This window comes from Podarcis erhardii (assembly GCF_964252035.2).
Source record: "Podarcis erhardii genome assembly, chromosome: 4".
In the NCBI taxonomy this organism is placed as follows: domain Eukaryota; kingdom Metazoa; phylum Chordata; class Lepidosauria; order Squamata; family Lacertidae; genus Podarcis; species Podarcis erhardii.
The window spans coordinates 35,422,137-35,449,078 of NC_138508.1; the positions used below are offsets into that span (position 1 = coordinate 35,422,137).

At 41.8% G+C, this 26,942-nt stretch overlaps 2 protein-coding genes and 1 long non-coding RNA gene across 4 annotated transcripts in view; 2 read left to right on the forward strand and 1 right to left on the reverse strand.

Annotated features, from left to right (window-relative positions):
- The window catches only part of FILIP1L (filamin A interacting protein 1 like), a 185,635-nt gene that overhangs the window by 55,576 nt on the left and 103,117 nt on the right, over positions 1 to 26,942 (forward strand). The gene's annotated exons all lie outside the window — the stretch shown is intronic.
- CMSS1 (cms1 ribosomal small subunit homolog) overlaps positions 1 to 26,942 on the reverse strand; it is a 180,966-nt gene that overhangs the window by 45,328 nt on the left and 108,696 nt on the right. The gene's annotated exons all lie outside the window — the stretch shown is intronic.
- On the forward strand, positions 22,476 to 23,896 carry LOC309340218. The gene is made up of 2 exons (XR_014155866.1): positions 22,476 to 22,588; positions 23,719 to 23,896. It is a non-coding gene; the product is annotated as an uncharacterized lncRNA (long non-coding RNA).

The following is a 26,942-nucleotide window of genomic DNA, read 5'->3' on the forward strand; positions in this document are numbered from 1 at the left end:
CTAAGGACAACTGAGGAGGGGAGGGGGTGAGAGGTGTTTGGGTCCTCAAGATGGAAGTTTCCATTACCCATGCCAACCTACGCCTCAAATCAAATCCTTTGCTTGCTGCTTTGTGCGCCTGCAATACCACCTAAGGGCACCAACGTAATTCCACTGAATCAGTGCCCACAAACAAAACCACTGGGAGGAAAGCAAATCCCTGGCAGTTCTTCCTTCACACCAAACCCATCTTTAAAGGAATAAAAATCTAATTTCTCTGTGATCAGGCAGGGTTCTTACCTAGGGGTCACCTTTCTTCTCCCTGTTCGTTTGCCCACAGAACACTGGGAGAGATTGCTATCCTTTTTTATACCCTTTTGGTATCTGGCAAGACTCATACCATCAGAAGAAGAAGCCTTGTCTGCAGATTTCATCCAAATCCACCCAAAAATAAAACTGGGGAAGAGAGAGGAAGGATGGGATGACAGCAAGTCAGCAACCACAAAGCAGGGAGTAGAAGCAGTGGCGAAGAAATGTAGGATTTGAGCTTCCTAAGAACCAGGATGTGATTCTTTCTACATTGCATTTATAAAAGGCCTTGTAAGGCATCCAAGATAGTATACAAATCTCAAAATGCTAAAACAAACAATTGGCCCAAATTGCAGAGCGAACATCTCTCACGCTGACTGATGGGGAAAGGCTGAAACTCCACAGTACAGAAACTGCTTTGCATGCAAAAGGTTCTCAGGTTTAATTCCTGGCATCTCCAGGTAGGTTATAAAGTCAGTATAAAGACAATAATAGGCTAGAAAGACCAATGGACTTAACTTGGTATAAGGCAGCTTCCTACATTTCTATGGTGGTCCCTTCCAGAGCTAGCAGCCAAGGCTTCCTGGCCAGGGTTTCGCCTCTTCAGCCACTGAATCAAAATGTCAGCTTGCAAATTCAGTGCACGGGCCCTAGCTTTGGAAATGGCAGAATTCATACCGAACAACACTTTTAAAAATGCAACCTGGCATTTGTTTTGCATGAACTACTGCTTTGGAAAGGGGAGGCGGGAGAGCTCCTGCTGAAATGAAGGATCAGCTTGCATGTGCTCTGTGAACTCCACCGTCTGCACCTCATCTGCCTTGTCTCGATTAATGTGCGCCATGGGAGTCTGAGGGGATTATCAGAGGGGTTTTAAAATGCTCTGCAGACAAGTCTACCAAACTTTTAAATGAAAAAAGTATGAATGAAAATGTCCCAGAGCACGCCACTAATGTACATTGAATTTTTGCTCTCTGGGTCAATGAGGAGTTTATATTTTAGAAGCGCATGCAGTAATTTATTGACTAAGAGGATGGTTATTTGCAATGCCAGAAGGCCACTCCAGCATTAAATAGTATAATATATAGAGCATCCTGGTTTTGAAGTACAATACCCTTTCCAACAAATAAAAGGGGGGGGGGATACAAAAAAACTATTTTGCTTCCACTGGGATGCGTCAGGTTTTACATGGGGGGTGTAGGATTTGAAAGCTGCTTAGAGATTTGTACAGTAAGTGGAACAGCAGAAGCACGGCACACTAGGATGAGAAGTATCATGTCTGTCTGTTTTCACCTATGATTGGGGTGGGGTGGGGGGAGAGACAATAAAACAACATTACTCACATCTTGGAAGTGTTCCTATTTTCCTTTTGAAGCCCATAGCCCTCCCTCCGCACAGTGGGATATTCACTCTCCTTAAGTCAAGAAGAATGTTACAAGCACTATCTGCAGGCATGTCATCATACTTCAGCTAATAAAAAGCAAGATAACTAGCAAAAACCTTGGCGCCGATGTAACCGAAAGAGAAACAGCAGGCAAGCAAATAGGATAGGTGGCCTAGTCAAAAGGCCCAAGTATGGCAAGGGCATGGAGCGTTTAGAGGCACACAGGATGTTAGCAAATGGAAACTAGGCTCTGAGAGTTGACCTTATCGGCTACTCATTGGTTAAACCAATGTATAAATATGTGCAGATATCCCGACATGTCTACAGATGAGAGGAAAAAACTGTTGCTAGTTAGGAATGGCATCTTCATAATAAGGATCCGGAGGGGGGGGGAATGGAAGGGGCTGGAATTGTTTTGTTGTTGTTGTTGTTTAGTCGTTTAGTCATGTCTGACTCTTCGTGACCCCATGGACCAGAGCACACCAGGCACTCCTGTCTTCCACTGCCTCCCGCAGTTTGGTCAAACTCATGCTAGTAGCTTTGAGAACACTATCCAACCATCTTGTCCTCTGTTGTCCCCTTCTCCTTGTGCCCTCCATCTTTCCCAACATCAGGGTCTTTTCCAGGGAGTCTTCTTTTCTCATGAGGTGGCCAAAGTATTGGAGCCTCAGCTTCACGATCTGTCCTTCCAGTGAGCACTCAGGGCTGATTTCCTTAAGAATGGAGAGGTTTGATCTTCTTGCAGTCCATGGGACTCAAGAGTCTCCTCCAGCACCATAATTCAAAAGCATCAATTATTCGGCAATCAGCCTTCTTACTCTGCGTTTTAAAAATCTTAATTGCCTGTCTGTTTTCTGTATCACTACTGCTCCTGTGATCAATGGTTTATAACTGCTTCACTTCCCATGAGCTGCCTTTGCACTATTTAGCAGAAAGGTAGGGTAGAAATAGGTAAAAACACCACAAAGGCCTATTCAAGCCCCCCTACCCCAAAAAAGCCTTACAGAGAACCTGGAGGGAGGGAGGGAATCAAAGTTCTTAGCAGAAGTGTGGATTGAGTGGTTTTGGGCAGCTTCACAGGCAACTGACAAAAGTTTCATGGGAACCTTAGAGGTAATCAAAATATTTATTTATGGTTCCATTCTGCATGCTGAGGATTCTCTCACAGCATATGTGCTTCCAGACTGTTACAAGTTCCTGCAATCCAGGTCAGATCAGATTCTTAAACTGAATGCTGTTATTCCAAACATACTATGGAGAACCATAATAGTTCAGCCCATCTTCACACTAGTTAGGCAGGGCTGCAGCAAGGTATTTTGAACTGAGTGTTATACTTACTTGAGGAGATAGCTTTCTGGAAACATATTGACTGATACTGTTCTGATTTCATTTCTCTATTAGCATTATTAAATTCTCTGTATACGGAACTTTCCACCACCTTTTAAGAAAAATCCCCCAGAAAAACTAATAAATGGAGGGGAAGGGCAAGGAGAGCATACTTTTCTTCCAAATTTCAATTGCTGCCAGATCATGGTAAAAGCAAAGCAGCAAAACACAATCATTGCTGCCATGTTCAAAAGCACACAAGCATGGAAAATGGAAGCATGGTGAAATGGAAATGAACCATTTCAAAAAGCTGCATATCAAAGCAGGTGATCAGAAAGAAATACGTTTCTCCATTCTAAATGTATTAGTGAAGGAAGGTTTTTAGACTATGCAGAGCCCTCTGGTGGAAAGACAGGATTCAACACTTTCCAAAACTGCTCAATTTCTATGCCCAGAGGAAGGAGGTGCTTTAAAAGCATTTGGCTTCTTTCTGAATTGACATTTGAAGGGACTCTACTGACCTCAAGATACACCAGGAATGCTCTTGGATGTTTCATTCTGTATGACTGTATGACATGGAACAACAGGGTCAATTTCTCCTTTAGGAGACTGTAGATAAAGAAAGGCAGGCACTAGACGGTTTATGTATGAAGCTCCCTAACTTTAAAGTGAACATATTTTATGCACAATATAACCATGGGACAAAACTTCTCAAACCTTAGGAGCAGCAAAGGTTTCTAGGAACCAGGGGGTTGCAACATCTTGAGACCTCCTTATTCTTCTTTTAATAGTTTATATCTCAACACTGTCTTTGAGCTTTTCCACATCAGCCAGCATTCTATATTAGAAAAGCATTAGGAGGGTGGGGATCTTTAATTACTTCTGTGTCTTCAAGCAGCAGCTTGATTTGTAGATATCAAATATGGTTTTTCACAGCATGGAAATAAGCACCATCAGCTGATACAGCAAGCCCTTGTTAAAGGCAAATGATCATGGTGGTCTGGTGAAAAAGTTGGCAGCAGTAAAAGACAGAGCTTTATGCTGAACTACCATTTGGGTGTAGGGAATGAACTTAGAACCCAGTTTTAAGTACTACTTCTGCCAAGGAGCCACACAGTAGTTTCAGACTGTGGCTTGTTCACAAAACAGAATATAAACAAGAAGTGGCCTTCCAGATGTTGTACAACTACAGCTCTCATCATTCCTGACTATTTGCTATGCAAAGGAGTTGGGAGTCAGACAACATCTGTAGGGACACAGGTTTCCCACCACTTGTGTAAGCAAACCACAGTTCTCTAAATTTAGATGCAACAAGCAACTGTGGTTTGCTTACAAAGAAGTGCACACTTCCGACTGTTGCAGCCGTGAATGAGAGGGGCAAGAACCAATGTGAAACCATTTGTGCTTTCTTTCTTCTAAAATTAAAGAAAACAACACAACTTCAAGAAGTTAGGAAATTAATTCAGATGACAAGAATTTGGCATGAGATTAAATATCAAGCTTATTTCAAGGAGCATTTCCGCATCAGCATTTATATCTAACTTGAATAGTTTACGGTAACAAGACAGAAAGTTTCACATTCTCATGGGGTTGGTTATGATCTCATAAGGTAATCCTGAAGTCATGCTATTTCCTTGTGACTTTCTGAAATGCTTGAGGGAATTATGATGTTGATCTGTGGCACACATACTGCTGCTTCAACATATTTTGGATTCCTGGTCAATGATAGGCTGAGGCTGATGAGAGTTTGTATCCAACGACAGAGGACCACAGGTTCCTCCTTGCTATCCTAAAGCATGAAAATGCTTCATTAGCTTCTCCAGAAGGTTCCACCATTGGCATAAATGTGAAGGTCTCCCTTTTAATACACATTCAGAAAGCAATAATAGCAGCAAAATAATCTCATCTCCCCTTAGCCCTCTTCCAACAATATTGTATATTCAGTTAGAAGAGTATAGCAAACATTTGGGTGGTAAATTTCAATGGATGCAACTTTTTCCTCATTAGCCAGTAAACCATGCAAGAAGCTTCCCTGCTATCCCTGTGAAAAGTGCGCACTCTCTCTCGCCCCCCCCTCCGCCCCACTTCTCCTCTCCTCCCTTTTCAGAAGGCTGCATTGTTTGCTGTAAGGCTTTGTTGCCACAGTAAAGATTGCTCTATAAAGGAAGGTGAGAAAAAGGAACATATGGACAAGGTATGAAAATTATTGTTGGAAATGTTCAAATGCTGTAACATGTCGTGACTAAACTGAAGTGGTATGGTCAAACTGGTCCCAGTACACAACTACTGTCACAACTATTCTCAACGCATGCTTATCAGATGGCAGAAAGAAACCCTACATAGCTTGTCTTAAAAGCCTTGCATTTGCTGACAGAAAAAACCAACAAGGACACTGTTCACTTGGTTTGTTCTCAATAAACTCTTGTTGTTTAAATACATCACTTGCTCAGCTAACAAAGATTGATGCCATCTTTATTATAAAACATATTTTGTGCGAAAGACTGTTTCCTGTTCCTGGTGCTGAAGCATTGACTGTCTCAGAAGGAAAAGCTCTCAACTTCACATTGAAAATGACTGATGAGGAAATGGACTTTTGTGTTGATTTTTAAAGTTGCTTCCAAAGGTACCTTGACTCCCTGGCCTATAAACTCTTCTTCCAGACTCTCTGGAACTCTATCTTCCAGACCCCTCCCTACATGTCAAGCACATGTCAACTTTATGCCTTGTGTCCCTCCCTATACAAGAGGAACTTTGCTTCCACAAAATGCAGCTTCTTCTTTCCAACGACTCCTTACTCTCCAAATGTTCTCTTTCAAAAAAGGAAATTGGTCGGAAGAGATGATTTATTATTTTATAGGTTTCTACAAACTATAATATTTCTTGGAGCACCGAGACAGGCAAGTTGGCAAAAAAAGTATACTAAATAGAGCTCAGCTTGCAATATATGCTTATTGAAAGAGTGTGGCATGGATAGGATTGAAAGTTTCAGCTGGCCACAGAACCAAAGGGTGTAGCTCTGGTGCAGATGTATGGCTGGTTCCTTGTGTTCCAGGCTTTCCAAACTGGGATACAGACTTGAGAATGTGTGCTTCCCATCCCTTCCCTTTGTTTGCTTTAACCATGGCTACTGTACATGCCACAATTAGCCATTGTTAACCTAAGGTTCCCAAACATCAGAACCTTGGTTAAGAGGGGAACTCTTAATTAGATTGGGTGTGAACGGCATGTACATTGGGGCATTACAAGTTCAACAGACCTACCCTAAAGCATGGCTTTGACAAACAGAGGAGGTTTGTGCCAGAGAAGAGAGAGGGGAAAGGAGAAGCATACGCCTAACACTGGTCTTACCATGAGCTTCGTGGCTTCATTGGGATCAGGGTGATATGGATAATATAACCCTCTTAATTTAAAGAGAGGTGGAGAGCAGAGCATTCTCTGCAGAAAGCATGCTTTGCTTGAGTGCAAGGCGACTTCACATTCAAATAGCTTGTATATCTCATTAATGGATTTATTGTGCTTTCCCTTCCCGTACTTCATTTCCTGCTTGGAAGCGCTACTTGGCAAATTATGATTAGCCAGATCAGTAGCTGTCACAGCGTAAAAACGTATTTGCTTTCACACAGCACAGCTTGTTCGCCTGGTCCTACAGCATACAATAGGAAGGATAAAAGCTAAATCCGCCTTTCCACGAATTCTTTGGTTATGTATTGAATGACGAAATCTTCTTGTGGGAACAAGAATTAAGAGCTGGGGAGAGAGTTACTTCCCTCCTTTGCTTGCTAAGCACACACAACAGACATCAACTGGACAGATACACTGTCTTTTCCTGGAACAGCTCCAATTTCATATAATCTGTTCAAACCTTCTGAATGTTGTGAGGCTTGTACTCAGCCATAGATGTTCAGAGGATTTAAAAAACAAAAACAAAAAAACCACCCATAACAAATGGGGCTTGATTTTATCTTAGAGTACAGGCCTGGCATCCTGGTTACTCTGCAAACATAGGAAGGCAACAGGAGCGCTATATCACAGCTGCTTCCTCATGACACATGCAATCCTTCTTGTGTTATCCCTGGGCAATAATTCCAGAGGAATGATCATGGCTGCCCAACAACAAGTGTTACTGTGTGTTTCCAAGAAGCACATACCTATGGACAGCACAGACTTGCCCCAGGTTATCTCTGTATTTACTATAGGGATAGTTAACTTAGGTTTATGTTAAGGTAATATCCAAATAAGCTCTTTGTGCACTTCCTCAGTTATGCCCATAAAAGGTAAAAGGACCCCTGACCATTAGGTCCAGTTGTGGCCGACTCTGCCGTTGCGGCGTTCATCTCGCTTTATTGGCCGAGGGAGCTGGCGTACAGCTTCCGGGTCATGTGGCCAGCATGACTAAGCCGCTTCTGGCGAACCAGAGCAGTGCACGGAAATGCCGTTTACTTTCCCGCCGGAGGAGATACCTATTTATCTACTTTGATGTGCTTTCGAACTGCTAGGTTGGCAGGAGCAGGGACCAAGCAACGGGAGCTCACCCCGTCGCAGGGATTCGAACCGCCGACCTTCTGATTGGCAAGTCCTAGGCTCTGTGGTTTAACCCACAGCACCACCTGCGTCCCATACTTTCAGCTATGTATATATATATACTTTCCCATATAGCCCATACTTTCAGCTATAATTGTTTAAACAAACTTCAGAAGCCAAATAGGTCTTCTAGGAGCTTCTTTTGAGATGGCACTTTTGGCTTTTTCTTCTTTAGGCTGGGCCTCAAACTGCAATAGTGGTGGGGGAGACTAGACAAACCAAACTGTTTTTTGAAAATCAGAGGCTTGTCCCGACTCCCACTCAAAACAAGACAACAGAGGCTGTTACTTGTATATGATCTTTGTTCGGGCAAGTAATGGTACAGAATCAGCAGTAGGCACAGCAGTGTGAGTCAATAGTTCAGGGGTCATACAAGAGGTTCAGAGCTGAACAAAAGCAGTGAAGATGTCCTAACAAGTTTCCCACCCTCCCACCAAACTTTAAGAGATGAGGTGTGGCAAGCTTGCTCACAAGATTCTCTTTCCTTGAGAAAATGCCAGGTTTGTAAGAGCAGAATATGTATCTGTGATTATATATTGTACGGTGTTTAGCTCCATTCACTATACAGTATGCCACACCTATTACAGTGTAATGGGTGGCCAATACAGGATTATAGTGATCTTTGTTGTTGCTGTTATGAAGTGAGTATGAGCATATATCTTATCAAGTTACATTAACCTCAACTGCATCAAAGAAAATTCAAGTAAGTACTTTGAATCAAGTGACAGTGGACTGTAAAGATGATTCATTAACAGAGTAAGTTAAAACTTAGTGTAATTCCAGGATGTTTCATGGATTTGTTTTAATTTTAAATAAGTTTATTTGCTCATGTTTGTGAAAGTACACATTTTATATGTATTGTTTGCAATGGCCTATGGCCACGAGCAATAAATATTAATTATCTCATGAGATGTAAAGGAAGTTCACAGAAGGAATGGTTCTCAAGTCCAGAAGCAGCATCTGGAATCCTAATGCAGTTGTTAGTGCCATGGCTGGTGCCAGCCCCCGCCCCACTCCCCCCCCCCCGCCCTGGTATTCCAAGCAGTGCCAGGTTCTGAATCTAGCCACCCTTTACATTTCATAGAATCGTGAAATTGGAAGGAGTTGGAAGGAATCATCCTTCTGCGGCATTGACCCAGCGACCTAGCAATCCTGGGAGCAACACATTCGCAGCCAAGTAACCCTGCCAGGGCTCAGTGACAGAGGAGGGAGCTCACCACAGGACACTTTGACCAAATCCTTCTCAAAGCTGAGGTCAGCCCTGCAGGAAGGCCCCTGATCTCTAAAGAAGCTTTTTGAAGGATGCAGGGGACGAGGAAGTGGGAAACAACTTCTGGGAATTAACTGGGATCCAAAGCCCAAGCTACACATGATGCTCTTCCTTTAAGGGTTTTGTTTATTTTATTGTATAAATAGCCAGCACAGGAGGTCCAATCTAGGCCCAGAACCTAGTGTGAGAAGAAAGGTGGGGTTCACTAGCTCACCCTATACTGCAATTTGTACTGCCCCCCCCCCGCCCAAAAAAGTCCCATTGAAATGTTAGGTTCCAAAATGGATCACAACCGCCCAATGGGGGCTTATCCTGTAAGAACCAGGGCTTCTGATTCACAACCCTTCACAGAATGTTGAGGAGACCACATTTCCATCTTCCAGGAGCTCTCGTTCTGTAAATGTAACACCTCACTGGAAGGAACAGAAATGCAAGCTTCACACACAGGTAGTTGGGGTAGGTAGCAAATAAATCTAAGGAACAAATTCTGGCCTCACCATAGATTTAGATTCCAGGGTACAAGGGATATTTTGAGTCATGAAGATGACAAGCACCCCCTTCCCTCCTTCCCACTTCCCTTCTGGATAATCAGCATTTTTCTTGTGCAGCCATGGGCCCACGCACTAAAAATAACTTTGTTTAGCCACAGAAATGAGTAGGAGGCTCAGGCTGCAAAATATTGTTTAAAAAATGTTATTCAAACAAACTAAGGAATGTCTAACATAACACAACTCCAGAGCATTCGAGGAAAACAGTTTTGTTTCTGCTGGAGGCTAGATGACACCACCGAGTCTCTCTGACAAACGTGTAGGTGTAACAAATATGAAATGACACATTTAGCATGTTAACATGTTCTATATGCTGTAAGTGTAAGGGGGTGGGCATTGACCCTTTAAATGCTAGATATAAGAGGATCCTACTACATGCCATGTTTATTAAATGGGTCTAAGTATGTGGTGGAGCCAATACCACCACTAACTTCCTTGCAAAACATATGCTCCATATTACACAACTCCTTCCTCCCCCACACTATGACGGCATCATGTTAGAGACATCAAGATCTCTCAACAGGGGCATGAAGGAAATATGATCCGCACAATGAGGAAGAAAGGGGTCACTTGAGGTAGTCACTCTAACCCCACTGACATCCTTTAGTGGTTGGGAAATTAAACTTGTTCTGAACATTTCCTCCAGCCTCTTCCCCTCTGACTCTTTGAAGTGTCAGCCCGATTTTACATAGGAGCTAATTTTCAAAGACCTGGGCTGAGATGGGATTTGCTACAGAGGGATTTGCAACCCTTCCCACCCACCTTGAACTTTCCTCAAATTCTCCTGCATTTGCAGTCTGCTTTTGTATGTCCATAAAAGAAGTATCAAAATGAAGACTGGATGCAGAGAGTCTCCAAAAGAGAACTTGAAGTGGGGGTGGGAAGGGGGTGGGGAGAAGAGCTGATGTAATGTAACACTACAAGCTGCAAGTCCCTGATCCAAATCCCAACTCAGCCAAGCGCTCACTAGGTGGCCTTCAGCAAGCTGCAATTCCCACCTCTCCCCCCTCTTAGCCACGAACTAACTAAAACCTTCACAGGAGCTATTTATCATTTCCTTTTACTCAGTAATGTGGCTAGTTTGAGCTATTTGGCTTTTGCAAAATACAGGGTTGTACCAGGTTAATTTTTGTGAAATGGTAGTGCTGGGAATACTTGCTTCTGCTACAGGCATACATCAACGAGCATGACACTTGGTTTCAGAGTCTGTTGCCCTTTGGGATCCAGGAGGCATCAATATCTAAATGGTGTTAGAGAAAAGGGGTGAAAGTGGGCCAGGACTCTAACCAAAGAAACTGTGGAATGGCAAGGGGTTAGCCCAATTCCATGTTGGAACCAGGAATACAATTATTATTGTATAACAACAACAACAACAACAACAACAATAATAATTATCATCATCATCCAAGGGAAAGATAAGGTAGAGACTGAAGGTAGAGGGAAATCTAAGGGAGACAAGCAGGAAGAAGGTGCTTGCTTTGGTCACAAAGGATGGAGTGAGGAGGTTTTGTTGCAAGTATTTTGGATGGTCAGCCACTTGGGGCTCAGGATTGGAGTTCCATGAGTCCTAAACCGATTCTGTCCTGTTGGAGCATTCCCTGGCCAAGTAGGAAAAGCCTTAACATAAAAGCAAGTAAGTTTGGAGTGTGAATCTGGGTAGTGCTTAAAGGTTTCACCTTTAGTGTTCCATCCATTCCACACTGCAATAGATCTGGCTTCCATGTAACAAGGGGACACCACTAGTGTCAACTTCACCCATCAATGTGCATGTTTCTCTCTTTCAGCTTTCCATAAATTCCTGCCACCATAAACAAACTCTAAAATAGAGAGCACAGTTGTTCTTTTTTGTACTGGATCAAAATGTTTAATACTCACTGCTGAAATCCTCCAGAGGGAAAATAAGTTTATTTTGCATTCTCATTCAGTCCATAGCCAAATATGGTGGGGTTTTGCAACATGTAAAGTGACCCAATGCGAACTTCAATAAACTTACCAAATTATTTTCAAGTAGATGCCAAAGAGCTCTCCAAGACTGGCTGTTTTTATTCCTACTAACTTTGTCTGACTTGGAGCTGGCAATGAACGGATGTAAGTCTTTACAACTTACTGCCAATATAAAATTAACAAGACACACTTAAAATGGCAACATAAATCTCCAGGATGTGCCAGGATAGATTATCTTAGTTTGGTCCTGTGAGTCCTGAGATTCTTTGTTATACAGCACCATTATTGTCTCAAGGTTCTTTGCAAAAGGTAACCCAAAGTGCTTACAACCAGAATTTTAGCATAAGGAGAGAGAACAGGGAAGAAAAAGAAATTAGGAAGAGTACATGCAAATGCAGTTACACATACTTAGGCTTAATTTTAGCAGAGAACAAGGACTAAAGCGGGAATGGGGAAGCAGTAGACTTCCAAAGGTTGCTGGACTACAAATTCCATCCTTCCCAGCCAGTCACCATGCTGGCAGGGCAGATACAAATTGGAGGCCACAAGGTCCCCAGCCCTGGACTAAAAGAATGGGCAAAAAGCAGATTTTGAGGAGGGGATTTTTGAAGAGAGAAAGAGAAGTGGTACCACTGAAACCTTCTGGAAGGGAGCCCTCACCATAATGGGCAGAAAGAATGAACAGGGTTGTTAATGTAGCATTTGGGTAATAAATGCTCTTAGGTATGCATTAGGAAACATCTTGCCATAGGCTACTCTTACAGAGTAGAAGCAAACTGAGGCTGTATGCAGCGCATGCATATATGAAAGTGCTGTTGTGCTTATGGACTTCCCATTCAGCACCTGGTTGGCCACAATAAGAACAAGATACCAGACTAATGGGCCTTTGGTCTGTTCTTCTTCTGCTCATTAACATAAAACAAAATTAGGTATTCATGATGGGGTTATTCAGAATTATCTAGGCAAAGAGCTAGGAGAAGGGAAAGGAAAGGGTGAACCCAAGTATATAAGCAAACTAGTACAAAGGCACAGTCACTCAGAAGTATATCAGCTAAAGTGAACAAGGCACTTTAAAATGAGCATGTCACCAAAAAGCATGCTCAATGGAAAACAGGTGACCCTTGATAAGTTTTATATATTTCACACTATAAAAGTAACAAATAGATGCCACAAAAATACAAAGAACAGGCACTGTTGATGATACTCCAGTTAGTGGTAGAGGAGAAGCTTTGCATGTCCCAAAATCAATCCAAATTCAGATAAGATTGGAAAAAACGCACAACTGAAACCCTGGACAGCTACAGCCTGCCTGTATCTAGTTTTAAGCAGCTGCCTAGTTTTCCTATGCTCCTATCTCAAAATATGCACAGTGCTTTACTATACAGTGGTGCCTCGCAAGACGAAAAGAATCCGTTCCGCGAGTCTCTTCGTCTAGCGGTTTTTTCGTCTTGCGAAGCAAGCCCATTGACGGCTTAGCGGCTTAGCGCTATTAGCGGCTTTTAGCGGCTTAGCGGATAAGCAGATAAGCGGCTTAGAAAAAGGGGGGGAGGGAAAAACCCCCGCAGGAACTCGCAAGACATTTTCGTCTTGCGAAGCAAGCCCATAGGAAATTCGTTTTGCGAAGCACCTCCAAAACGGAAAACTCTTTCGTCTAGCGAGTTTTCCGTCTTGCGAGGCATTCGTCTTGTGGGGCACCACTGTAAACCTATTTCATATTATTGCTCCTTCCTGTTGAACATCTATTAGAAACCAGACTTCATACTAAAATCCTGAGATGCCCCTTGCACAGTCCAGATACTTGGCTACACTGCCCTTTTTGCACTTAGGGGTGGGAATAGAGAATCAAAGTAAAAAATAAAAAATAATAACCATTGCATCTTCTTGAGACCCTTCTATAATTACAGAACATACTAGGAATGCAATTCTCAGGAAACAAATGCTACAGATCACTATTGCTTAAAAGTAATTATTCCTGTACAAGAAATACCTAAGCCATTGAAAATCTAGGCAAAATAAAGAAAGTGTACTTTGTGTGACATGACTTGGACTCCACCCCTTGAAAACACTGATTTGTTTCATGTCACAAACTACTGCCAAAGTCAACACCTTTCAGAAGTATTATTGGTCTGTTTCAACATTTATTGGACTGTTGTCATAATGTGCTCTATTGTATGAATGGTTTTTGTGTATCAGCATAAAATAAATGTTAACATAGCTTAGAATGCGCCCAGTGCTAAAATTCCCCGCACTTGTAATTAAGACTACGTACTTAAAATGACTTTGACAAAAATGTTGTATACTATGTCTGAAAGATACTCAGGCTTTGGCTTAAACAGTAGTTTGGTGACAAGGAAAGCCCATGTCCCTTCCTACATTGCCCTTGGCTACAAAATAGCTATCTGCTTCTCTGGTCTGTAAAATGTCTGTAAATTATCTATGAAATATTTTTGTTCCTTTGTGAGAATTCCACAAACATGCCAAAGCTGGACCTTCTTCAAACACTTGATAGAATGCCCTGGGGAAGCCATTTGTTGTTGTTTAGTCATGTCCGACTCTTCGTGACCCCATGGACCAGAGCACGCCAGGCACTTCTGTCTTCCACTGCCTCCCACAGTTTGGTCAGACTCATGTTTGTAGCTTCGAAGACACTATCCAACCATCTCGTCCTCTGTCGTCTCCCTCTCCTTGTGCCCTCCATCTTTCCCAACATCAGGGTCTTTTCCAGGGAGTCTTCTCTTCTCATGAGGTGGCCAAAGTATTGGAGCCTCAACTTCATGATCTGTCCTTCCAGTGAGCACTCAGGGCTGATTTCCTTAAGAATGGAGAGGTTTGATCTTCTTGCAGTCCATGGGACTCTCAAGAGTCTCCTCCAGCACCATAATAGATAGATATAACATTTCAGGAAAATAAAATGCAGAGAAAGATATATCAATGTGGGTTCTGTTTAAGTTTTTTAATCCCTTAAACAAGGCTATTATTATACACATTAGTGATTTTTTTAGGCAACATCAGGACATTGGCCTCATTTAAGGGAGAGAATGGGCTATTGTGTTTTTTGTTATTTTCATTGGATAGCGCAAACAACAGCCATTTAAACAATTGTCTAGATACATGTTTAAACTATTAACTTAGTATATCATGTCAAGCCTTATACATTTTAATGAGGAATAATAGTTAAAAATACCAAACTTAATTATAGTATCAGAGGATTAAGCTGAACCACAAAATCAGGTCACAGTCATGTTAGAGGTCTAATTTAAACCACGTGGTTTCAGCATAATCTCTGGAACCCTTTAATTTGCTCTCTTTCTGGACAGGGATGATTTATAAAGTCTTTCGCTCTAAGAACATTTTCCTTATACCCTCCATATTCAGCCCTGTGGTATAAGATTGGAGCTTCATACTTAACCCAGTAGAATACACAATACTGTACTATTAAAACTCTTTAAAAGCTGCATGTTTGATGGTGGCAAAAGATTCATCATTTGCCACATGCATCCAAAAACAAGGGCTCTGTCCCGTAAAGGCTTATGCCACAATAAATATGGCGTTGGTAAACATGTCACATGACTCTTCCCCCCACAAAAACACCACAGCACTGTATAACAAACTTAATTCCAAACACAATCCATGTATATAGATGGAATTCTTTTAAAAGCAAGAGCTGAATCAAACAGGAATTTCCAAGCCACAAATAATTTTAGTATTTTTATTCCTTTGATATGTCTTTAGAAGTTGACCCTGCCACCTTTAAGTAATAAAGGAGCAGCTTTACAGAGGAATATAAAATCACCTTCACTTGCGCACAGACATCACAGGCTATCCTTTCAAAAGTGCCCAGAGAGGGAAAACGGGGGAGAGGGAAGGGAGAAGACTGAGACAATGACAGAACACTCTCTCTCACACTCTCTCTCTCTCCCTCCCTCCCTGCCTCCCTCCCTCCCTCTCTCCCTCCCTCTCTCTCTCTCTCTCTCTCTCTCTCTCTTTCTCTCTCTCTCTCTCTCTCTCTGTGTGTGTGTTTTAGGGCTAGGAGTGGGGAGACAAAGAAAAACTATCCTAAAATTAGAGGCAGAAAGAAGACAGTTTGGGGGGAGGGGAATTAAATTGAAGAAAATGCTATCTGTGAAAAAAGGTAGCATCATAAATTAACAAGGGGAGAAAATGCACGCAGATGAAAGAATGGAAAGCAAACTGGTGGAATATATAATTACCATATATACTCGAGTATAAGTCGACCCGAATATAAGCTGAGGAACCTAATTTTACCACAAAAAACTGGGAAAACTTATTGACTCGAATATAAGCCAGTTTGCCACACCACAAACCTCCTAGTGGGCCAGAGTGTGTGTGGGCCAGAGTGTGTGTGCGTGCACGCATGCGCACACGGCAGAGGGGGCTTCTCTCTCCCCCCAGCTCCTCCCATCCCTCTGCCTACCTAGAGTGCTGCCAAGAGGCGGAGGCTGGTGGCGGCAGAGGAAGAGGAAGAACAAGCAGCCCGAAAGGGCTGCTTTCGTGCTCCTCCTTCCTCCTCCTCCGACAACAACAGCCTGGGCGAGGGGGCTGCTGGAAATGCACTCGGGTGGGACCCTCACTCGAGTATAAGCCGAGGGTGCCTTTTTCAGCATAAAAAATGTGCTGAAAAAGTCAACTTATACACGAGTATATACAGTATATCAACCAATCCCTCTTCACAGGAAACTCTGAGAGCTATAATTCTGGGAGAGGAATAAGGGTTTCCTAACAACTATTATCACTCCTCACAGTATAGGAGCCAACTCCTAAGGTCTTCAGCCCCCCCCAATAAAATATTTGAGGGGTGCAGGGAGCCCCAAAGTTGATGGATACCGCCATTCAAATGGTGTTCATGCACCACATCATGGGATCAATTATGAAGGCAGGGCTTACCCTATTTTATTCAAGTTGGCACCCCTGTTTCACAGTCTACAACATCCAGAATTCTTTGAGGGAAGCCATGATTGTTTAAAGGCATAGCATAGTGCTTTAAATGTATGGCCTGAATCTGGCCTTAGTCTTGTACTGGAGGGCAAACAAAAGGAGCCAAAAGGAAGAGGTTAACAAGGACTAATTGAGAAGTGAAAATTAAAAGAAAGGGGAGAGTAACTTCTGAGCAGCCCCCTCCTCAGACCATACAAAATTAAGGAATTCTGAACCACAGAGCCTAGGGCTTGCTGATCAGAATGTCGGCGGTTCGAATCCCCGTGACGGGTGAGCTCCCATTGCTCCGTCCCTGCTCCTGCCCACCTAGCAGTTCAAAAGCATATAAAAGTGCAAACAGATAAATAGGTACCGCTCCGGCGGGAAGGTAAACTGCATTTCAGTGCACTGCTCTGGTTCACCAGAAGCAGCTTAGTCATGCTGGACACATGACCTGGAAGCTGTTTGCAGACAAACGACGGCTCCCTTGGCCAATAGAGCGAGACAAGCACCGCAACCCCAGAGTCGTCCGTGACTGGACTTAACGGTCAGGGGTCCCTTTACCTTTTCTTAAGAAAGACAAACCCATTTCACTTCGTATCTGATTATTGCAGTGCCCAGAGCAAACAAATCAAGTGGTGATATGACACGAAGACAAAAGATAACTCAGGAATTCTCAAACAGCAGTAATTCTTTGTTGACAGGAAAAATCCACCACCACACACTGGCCAAACTAAAGGAATGTTGTGGAAAATCAATACGAATGAAAAATGACTGTGCAGTGACTGTAAACACATCTAAAGGCCAAGGAGAAATACTGTTTTTCAGGAAATAATCTATTTTAAACCACAGGACCCCAAGCCAACCTTGATGACTAATCAAGAATGTATTTCCCCATAACCATGCTTTTTTTTCAAAATAGTACATTTCCACATCAAATATCTTGTTTTCCATTGTATTTTTAAATAAAACAAAATAAAAGCAACCCAGAGGAAAAGTCTATACGGTAGGAATCTTGACAGGAAAAAAGAGGTTCACAAGTGTAACAGGAACATCACTCATTATACTACTTTGCTGGAGCGCCTTATGAAAAACTAAGTATTCTCCATATGGAAAAGAACGTATAGGATTTGACACTTCACCTATTTAGGAGTCATTAAAGAAATGCTCATTTAAGCATAGATACCTTCTGTTGGTATCTTATTGGTTGGTTTTTGTTTTGTTTTGTTTACAAAGCAACGGGCTAATCTATGAGTGGACAAAATTTAGGCCAAAAAGGACATGGATTGACACCAAGAAAAACAAATAGCAAGAGTGTTGTTGCTGCAATAATTCTTGTTGTGGTATATTCTGAAGTGTCTAGGGACACTAGAGAATGATTCCATTTGGAACACTCACTAAAAATAGGCCAATAGTATTTGGAAGGTACCATCAAGTTTCCTGTAGTCCACTCCATTCTTAGGAATGGTACCCTGCTTGTAAAGAATGTAACATAAGCTAGGGAACAAGACACCTTAAATTAAAAATTGGAACTGCTTTCCTCTGTCTCAAACTTGAAACCAATTTGTTACCATTTCCCATCTTTGTTGATTATTCAGTCTTTCCTGTAAATGCCTGACTAAATTCTTTCCTAGCTGCCAGAATCCTCTTCTTTTAGGAACTCTCTAATGGATCAGTTGTGCCGGCCTTGATCTATACCATGTCTAGCTTCTGCTCACTTGTCTGAATTTTAGCCATTCCTCTTGTCCTGTCCCCTCAGTCCCAGCCTGTCCAATTCTTGCAGCCCTGGTGACTCTTGTCCCTTTCTTTTGTCCCTATCTGAACACAGTGCTCCAACTTTAATCATACTATGGGGACCAAACATAACCCCCAAACACTAGAAAAATATATGATATGGAAGCCTGTAAAGGACCCCTGGATGGTTAAGTCCAGTCAAAGACGTCTATGGGGTTGCGGCGCTCATCTCGCTTTCAGGCTGAGAGAGCCGGCATTTGTCCACAGACAACTTTCCGGGTCATGTGGCCAGCATGACTAAACCGCTTCTGGCGCAACAGGACACCGAAGCCATAGCACACGGAAACGCCGTTTACCTTCCCACCACAGTGGCATGCTTTCGAACTGCTAGGTAGGCCCTGTAGACTAGCCCTGCTGTCAATGCAGCCACTGATGCCGAATTTTGACCCCACTACATCACATACTCCTACCATCCACACACTTAACCAATGTGCAAAGGTGCTCTACATTAATTGGCCCACTTATCCCTCTCCTTTCACACATCAGCCAATGTGCAGATGGCAGAATATGTGGCTGCGGTGCATGACCCTGTGATCCCTTCTGACATACCGGTAGGTCTTATTGGGGAGGGGATATGATATGAACCCCCTGCTAGGAAGCTAAATTCTGGTCTCATCTTGCCACTTTGAGTTCCTTCACTTAATCACCTGGCAGAGTGAGGCAAGCAACTTCAGGTGGCACCATGAGGGAGAAATAGATAAAGGCAGGAATTTATCTTTGAATGGTGCAGGAGGACTTGGCCTTATTTTGTAGGGAGTAGGAAATAGCACTTGGGCTCTGCTTCAGGCCTGGGCCTAGAAAACTGATTTTATTATTGTGACATGGTTTATAAACAGCAGAAAATAAAAGGAAGTGGGTTGATATTAAGGAAAAGTTAAGCTGAAGTTCAGTATTTTCATAAGTACGAAGCGTGGACCAACTTAAATGTCTTAATTCTAAAAAGTTTCCCACTGCTCAGTTAGATATGTTGACAACAAACATCCTCAAGACTGACTGAGGCCAGAATCTCATCAACTTTGCATGGATGTTGCCTTGTCAGCTGCTGCTGAATCATTCAACTGAATTTCAAATCACTCTACAATAAACTAAAAGAAAAAAGACCACAGTATTTAAAGCGGTTTGTCTGTGGGATTAAAATTACTAAAATTATACCAACGTCACTGTAACATAACATTGCAATGTGGGGGAAGCTGTCCCACCACTGCTATAGCAACCACTCATAATACACAATATCAAACATTTAGCGAAACGAAAACAAAAATCCATCGTGAACAAGAAGATGACTCAAAATGTACATACATCTTAGAAATAATACATGTTCCCAGTAATTTATACTAACTCACTGTTATATATATATAAAGATTTCAACGTTTATCCTAGAGCTGCTTTGATTTATTTGAGGATTAAATTCCATTTTAAAATATTAAATGCTTACAAAGACAGCAATAAAGAAAGCAAAGAAATATTTGTTCAAATAAGGTTATGGTTGAAGAGAAAACTCGTCATGCAAACATATACATACACCACAGAAATTCTCATGAGGGGCTCTGTCTATCTAAGATTTAATTTTAATACTTCATTTATCACCATAATGTCTCCATGCCTTTCAAGAACATAAAAACAGCAAATCCAACTCTGTCCAGATTCCCACTCCACACCACCACACCACTTCCCTTTTGACGGAACAATGTTTTCTAACAAGATCTTCTTGGACCAAACTGGCTTATTTTAGACTCCAGCCAAGGACACAGTTGGTTCACATACATAATGACAGCACACTGCAACCTCCCTTCCAAGCCAGTGGAATGAGAACAGTTATGTAACCTGCCTACTGTAGACTAGCTTAGCACATTTATAGTGGACGCTGAATTTCTTGGACTATTTGAAGACAGGACTCTGGGAAAACTACAGTCTAATTTTAAGTCCATGGTGCAGCCACCTTTGGAATGTTGCATACAGTTCTGGCTGTCCCATCTTAAAAGGATATAACAGACCTCAGAAATGGAAAATAATCCTGGATCAAGGGGCTGAAACACCTACCCTATGAGGAAAAGTGAAAACATCTGGGGATTTTTTTAGGTTTGTGGGGGGTTTTTGAGCCCCCACGCCTCAAAACATAAGAGAGGAACATGATAGTGAACATGTTCCACAACACCGAAACTCAGGGTCATCCAACAAAATAGAGGGCCAAACTAGACATGCGTGATTGCATGTGGCATAAATAGGGAGTTTTTCCACATCTAAACATGGAGGGAAGATAATCAAGATCAGGACTGATTTTTTTTGGGGGGGGAGGGTAATGCAACTCTTCTGCTGCCAGTGCTTTTTTTCTTAAAAAACCGTATAGGGGTACTCTCATTTCCCTACTCATATTGAAATACTGCCCCTCAATGAGGCCAAACTTAGATTCACAAAATATTTAGGGGTATGCATACCCCTGCAACCCCCCCCCCCCGGAAAAAGCACTGCCTGCAGCATTCCAAATACAAATTTGCCATGGAAGCTCGTATCACATGAAAGCCCTGGGATATGGGATTTCCTTGGCAACAAGGCTTTGCAAGGGAGACACCCACACTATTATAATAAACATAATTTCAAATAAAATGAAAGCATTATTTTTAGACTTAGGCTGTAATTGAAGATTTTGTCCAGTTCTGGGGAATGGAAGGGACAGACAGACATATCTCATAGCTCCTTGTGGCAAACTTCAGATAACTTTAATCTGGGGCACGTACTGTTTATAGCAAAGAGATGCCTGAAATCAAAATTATTATTTTTTTTATATAAATATTTATTAAGGTTTTTAAATATAAATGCACACATAATAAACGATCTTACTTCTATTACAACAATTTCATCACTTCTTTGGACTCCCTCACGTCTCCCGCTCCCATTTACATCGTTAAAAATTTTTTCCAAACAAATTATCAACTTGTTCACAATCTCATGTCCACTCATTCAAATATAATCTAGCACTTCTTCCAAAAAATTTTTATATTTTCTTTAGTCTCACTTATCATCAAATTTAAATCTAGTTTAGTGGTGGCCAGTTTTTTATAATCTAGCATCCGAAATCAAAATTATTTATATCTCCCCCTTCTAAAACGCTAGAATTCATGGACATCCAATGACACTGAATGTTGGAAAATTCAGGACAGATAAAAGAAAGGATAGGCGTCCTCCCACTTACACGTGACTGTGCGCTACTGTGTAAACACGGCACCGGGAAATAAAGAAATACCAGGAAATGGCAATGGGCAAAGCGATCCCCAAAGAGACTGGAGGTGTAGTGGGTCTTTGTTTAGGTTGCTCAGCCTCCCTGCCTAGCAACTGATGTACACAGAGCACAGCTGCTGCCGCCACTTTTGAGGGTCTTCTAGCTGGCCCCAGAGCTTCAGTTCTAGTTGAACAGAGAGCTGGAGAGCAGGGAAAAAATGGACCTTTAGAGGCTTTTTAGAGGGTGCTCCCCACTTATGTGATTTTCACTTATGTCCATAGGGCCCAGAATGTACCCCTCACATAAGTGCGGATGGGGGGAAGTCTGTACTCCCATGAGATTATTTTGAGTTTAGTGGCATCAGATATATCTGATAGCTTGCATAAAACAATGCACACTAGACATATTCTTGAATATAATTCCATAATGTATTACAAAGTTTCTAAATGTTGTGCATACCTTATGATTTGGCTGCAGGTTATTGGTGTGCCTGGTTTTATGCATTTTGAATTGGGGTGTGTGTGTGTGTTTAGGCTTTCTTCAGACAAATATTTTTTGATTTACTAATGAAGATATGTTTTAAAATGTGTTGGTTCCCCACTTTTTGAGTAGTAAACAGGATGTAGCTCTTAACAATTGCCTCTACTTTTAACAAAAGGAGATGTCAATCTTGTCTCCAGAAGTTTAAATTCAAAGTCCTACACATATAAGTAAATCCTGCTGAACTCAATAAGATTTACTGCTAAGTAAATAAAGACATAGTATAGGAATCTATTAAACACTGCATCTCTGGCGAACAACCCCTCCCCACAATATGGTAAGTCTATAATGGTTATTAGCCACATTGTCTAAAGAGAACTTTCAGGTTCAGAAATTTCTAAATGCCTCCTTCTTGGGGTGGGGCAAACATAACTAAGAAGTTTGGACACCTGTCTAATTCTTAGGTAGATACCTAAGAGCTTTACTGTTGGCACTTAAGTATTTAAACTACTTGGCAGACCCAATTCACAGAAGTTCATTCAAGTGGTCTTCTGCATACTGACAAATTTGATATATCTTTCCTCAGGGTAGCACAAAGATAACAAAGTTCCCTAGTCAGGGATTGTATTTTGATTAGTGAATGAGGCACTCAAACCCCGGAGAGAGAGTGCATAACCCTCTTCCCCCTTTCTCACCAACTGGACAAAAACCTGACTCTTTCACCCCAAGATGTAGAGCTAGGAAATTTTTCTCCATTGTGCTGTAAACCCCATGGGATTCCAAGCAGTGTCTTAACACCTGGCCATCCTTGAGTATAAAAGGTAAAGGTACCCCTGCCCGTTCGGGCCAGTCTTGCCAGACTCTAGGGTTGTGCGCTCATCTCACTCTATAGGCCGGGAGCCAGCGCTGTCCGCAGACACTTCCGGGTCACATGGCCAGTGTGACAAGCTGCATCTGGCGAGCCAGCGCAGCACACGGAATGCCGTTTACCTTCCTACTGGTAAGCGGTCCCTATTTATCTACTTGCACCCGGAGGTGCTTTCGAACTGCTAGGTTGGCAGGTGCTGGGATCGAACGGCGGGAGCGCGCCCCGCCGCGGGGATTCAAACTGCCCACTATGCGATTGGCAAGTCCTAGGCAGTCAAAAGCTGGATAAGTTAATTTCTCAGATGTGTGGATATGTCAGATATTGATGTGTTAGCACAGGAGTTTGTAGTAAGCTAAAAGTGCAATTTGGGTACGATTCATGACAGGTAAATGTCTTTCTTTTCACAACGAAATCTATTAGCAAAGATTAAAGGATTCTGGCAAAAAAAATCAAAAGAAAATCAGTGGGGTTCCAAACAGAAGTGGGCAAGAGAGAATGGCAAGACACTCTGAGGAAATGAGAAAGGGGACAGGGAGCCTGGGAGAAACTTGAAAGAGGAGGGGCATTCAGTTTCCCAATATCCGCCAATTTTTTGTCAAGGGAAATGTGGAAGGAGCCCCTGCCCCCAACCAACAATGTGGAGCTCTAAGCCCCATCTAAAGTAGACACATCTCTCCTTTACCTTAGAAGGTATGAATGTGAGATGTAGCAAGAGTTCTGTTTTCCACCTTCTGTACAAGTCTGATGCATCCATCAGCAGAAAAAACACACACAAGACCGGCAATGTTGCTGTAATCTGAGTATTCCTTTTTAGGGAAAGCACGAAAGAAGCTGAGAGGGTAGTTCTTCTGTGCACTGAACACACAAAAATGTGTTTCGTTTCTGTTCTGCTTGAAAAGTTAAAGAAAGAGGCACAATCAGTGTAAAAGTATTCACCCTGTTTCACCTCTGCTCATCATATGAAGAGGAATCTCTACAGCCAAAATTATACAACTAATTCTGTTCTCCAGAATTGGAATTGACGATTGAGTCATCTTTCCTATAAATTCATTGTTTAAATGATTTTGGCATTATTCCTTTCAGATTCCTGTCTAGCTATGCAATGGAAATTTCGACCTCACACTCTGGTTTCTTTAACATCACAGATACCAAGATTATGAGTTAGGGGAGACTTCGCCAGTTGACAAAGAGATGGAATGGAGAAATTTGAAGTTTAAAAAGGAACAGAGTTGATCTAAATAAACCGAAGAGTAAATATTTAGTTCCAGTGACATTAAATTACATTCATACTCTTATAGCAACTAGTTTGTTACAATTAAGAATGTTCCTGCTTTCCAATACTTTATCATTTGGCCATAAAATGCAATTCCTAAATGAAACTTGGCATATAAAATTATGGCCTGGAAGCAATTTCTTCCTATGAATAAGTTACCATTTCTAAACCTGTTATACTTCATGGACAAAAAGAAAGATTAGTTATATCCAACCATGGATTTTTGCTTACATTTAAACTGGCAACAAGTTTAACAGCACAGACTCAATATAGCACCCACACTTGAGATGGAGGCTGTGCCTATTTTAAATCAGCTAGAGCAATGGTCATCAACCTTTCCATATTAGGAACTTCTTCCTTCTAGCACGCTACAAAAGGCAGAGTGGACATCACCCTTTTGGTACATTTGTGTATGGTTCCCCTAGAGATCTTCCATTACCAAATCCTTTTCAAATACTTTGTAAGCATATTTACACAGAGCATATAATTTTCCAAATCCTTTGAATGATAAACTCACAGTCTGCTACAAGAACCCTGCCCACCTTTAACAAATAGGCAGCAAGGTCAAGAACTACTGAACAGAGTAGTGAAACTCCAGTTTTCAGGTGCCTAAAAAGGAATAGTGATCCTGGGGAAAGACTGATGCTCCTATTTCTCGACTTGACCTTATTCTAAAATATAGAGTTGCAAAACACGATACTGATGTGTGTTACCAAGGTAAAATAAAGTCTCTTATCTGACCTGCGTTAGAGGGATGCAATAAATGCTAAGTACAGTCGTAGCTTGGATCTAGAACGCCTTGGCTCATGAACAAATCGGCTCCCAAACAATAGAAACCCGGAAGTGAGTGTTCCGGTTTTTGAACGTTCTTTTGGAAGCCGAACATCCGACGGGGCTTCGGTGGTTTCTGATTGGCTGCAGGAGCTTCCTGCAACTAACCAGAAGCCACACTTTGGTTTTTGAACATTCTTATAATCTCCTAAGCCTGAGACTTTCATACCCATTCAGCACCTTCCTACTCTCTGCTGGCTGGATGCTGATCAAGTAAAAAGACCCACATGATTGGCTCTGTCCTTGTAGTAGGCCCCAAACTAGGATGGAACCCAGATTGAAAAAGGTCAGAACAGAAGGTTTCCTCTAGAAATTGCTTGCCTTAGCAATTGCCACTAAGTGGGACTAGATTGAAGCAACTTCATCAATAGAGGATCAAGGGGGGGATGTGCAGTCATTTCACTTTCTGGAGTATCTTCTTTGGGACAAAACAGGACAACTGAGAAGGGTGTGATCTAGCTGACACAGAGGTAGCAGAAGGAAAATATATTCTCTGCTGCTACTATTGCCACCACCACATATGCCTGCAAAAGGGTTAGGTCATTAATTTTCTATCATTTACCATATGTTCAAGCCATCTGACAACCTTTCACTAAACTATGCAGAAGGATCTCCTCAAAACTGAAAAGATGGCACTCTGGGCAGCGCTGTCAATTGCCAAGGCCAAGCAACAATTTAAGGAGACCACCTGGAAATGTACAGTATCATCTCTAATGTCTCCACCTAAATATCCCAAAGCATTCTGGAAACATATAGGATCTGTAACTCTCTGGGCATAGACCATTCTAGTAAGCCCCACCTCTTGCAGAAGTGGGCAACTGTATACACTTGCACCTTGGTTCGGTTTATTTTCTGGCCATCTAACCACCAAAATTCTTCCCAATAAGTCTCTTTCAAACACAGTTTCTTTGTACCATTCTTTGCAAACAGGTATTATTAAACCAGGAAACAGGTTTCTTAAACGGCTTTGTAAGTAGTGCTTAAAGCACAATTTCCCAGATTGGCCATAATGGTAAACTGTGGATATCTTCATTAATGTTGGATACATGCTCAGAAGGAACGGGGTGACAAAGTGGGGAAGAAGACTGTAGGCACAGGGATGGTTCTCAATCCAATAAACGAAGTTAATTCAGACATCCTCCACCCTGAACTGGGTGACTGCATCTAAACTGGGTGATGGCTTTTCATCTGGACAAAATTCAAATCCATCAGCATGATGCCCTTTTGAGCTTCCCAGAGGCATCTGGCTGGGCACTGCTGGAAACAAGATCTTGTTATGATCCAGAACAGCAATTCTTCCACTTTCCTTTCAACTTTTTACAGATGATTCATACTACTTAAAGCCAGATTTCTTTGAAACCACAAAGCAGGCATCTAGTAAAGGAAGACTGCTTCAAGAAACATATTGGAATTATGCTCCCTGTCGCTTTTAATTGCAATAATATTAATCATGCATGGATGAAGGAAATATTCCCTTGTGCCAATTGAGTTATTTCTCATCACATGACGGAAAACAAAAAACAAAAATTCTCCTAAAAACTATGCATTTGTTTGCATGCTACCATTTAAAGATGTAATTGCAGGTATTCTGATTTAGAAAAACAGAGAGCTATATTTTTTTCTTTTAAAAAATCCATTTAATTCCTTTTTATATTTTGTATTACACAATAAAGCCTCATTACCCCTTATGCTTATGTTGACAAAATAACAATATAAGATTACAGGATTTTGTTGCTGGAAAATGCAATTCCTCTTCAAGGTAGCAAGTGTCACTACCATGACTGCATCCAACTGCTACATTAGTTAGCAGTCGTTTTTCTGAGGAATGCAGAGTAATATTTCAATCTAACAAAAGCAGTGTAAAATAAGTGAGGCAGCACAACTGGGAATGCTACTTCGCACCAGGGACTATGGTCAGGAAGTTAAGAACATGATATTGGCTGATAGGTCCAGTCCCCTTCCTATATTCCATCTTCCACATTTATTCCCTCATACTGTCACACTATTTAAACCTAGTGTAGTGTTAAGCAGTGCTAAGCAGGTCAGCACTCCTTCAGGTAAAGAGGTGGCTCACAGTGAAGTGATCAATATCCAAGAAAGAGAAAATCTGCTTTTAAAAAAACACCATCAGGAAGATTTTAATCCTATAAAAGGAGCTGAACTTAACACCTGCTTTTTACAAACTCTAGTTATATGTGCTAGA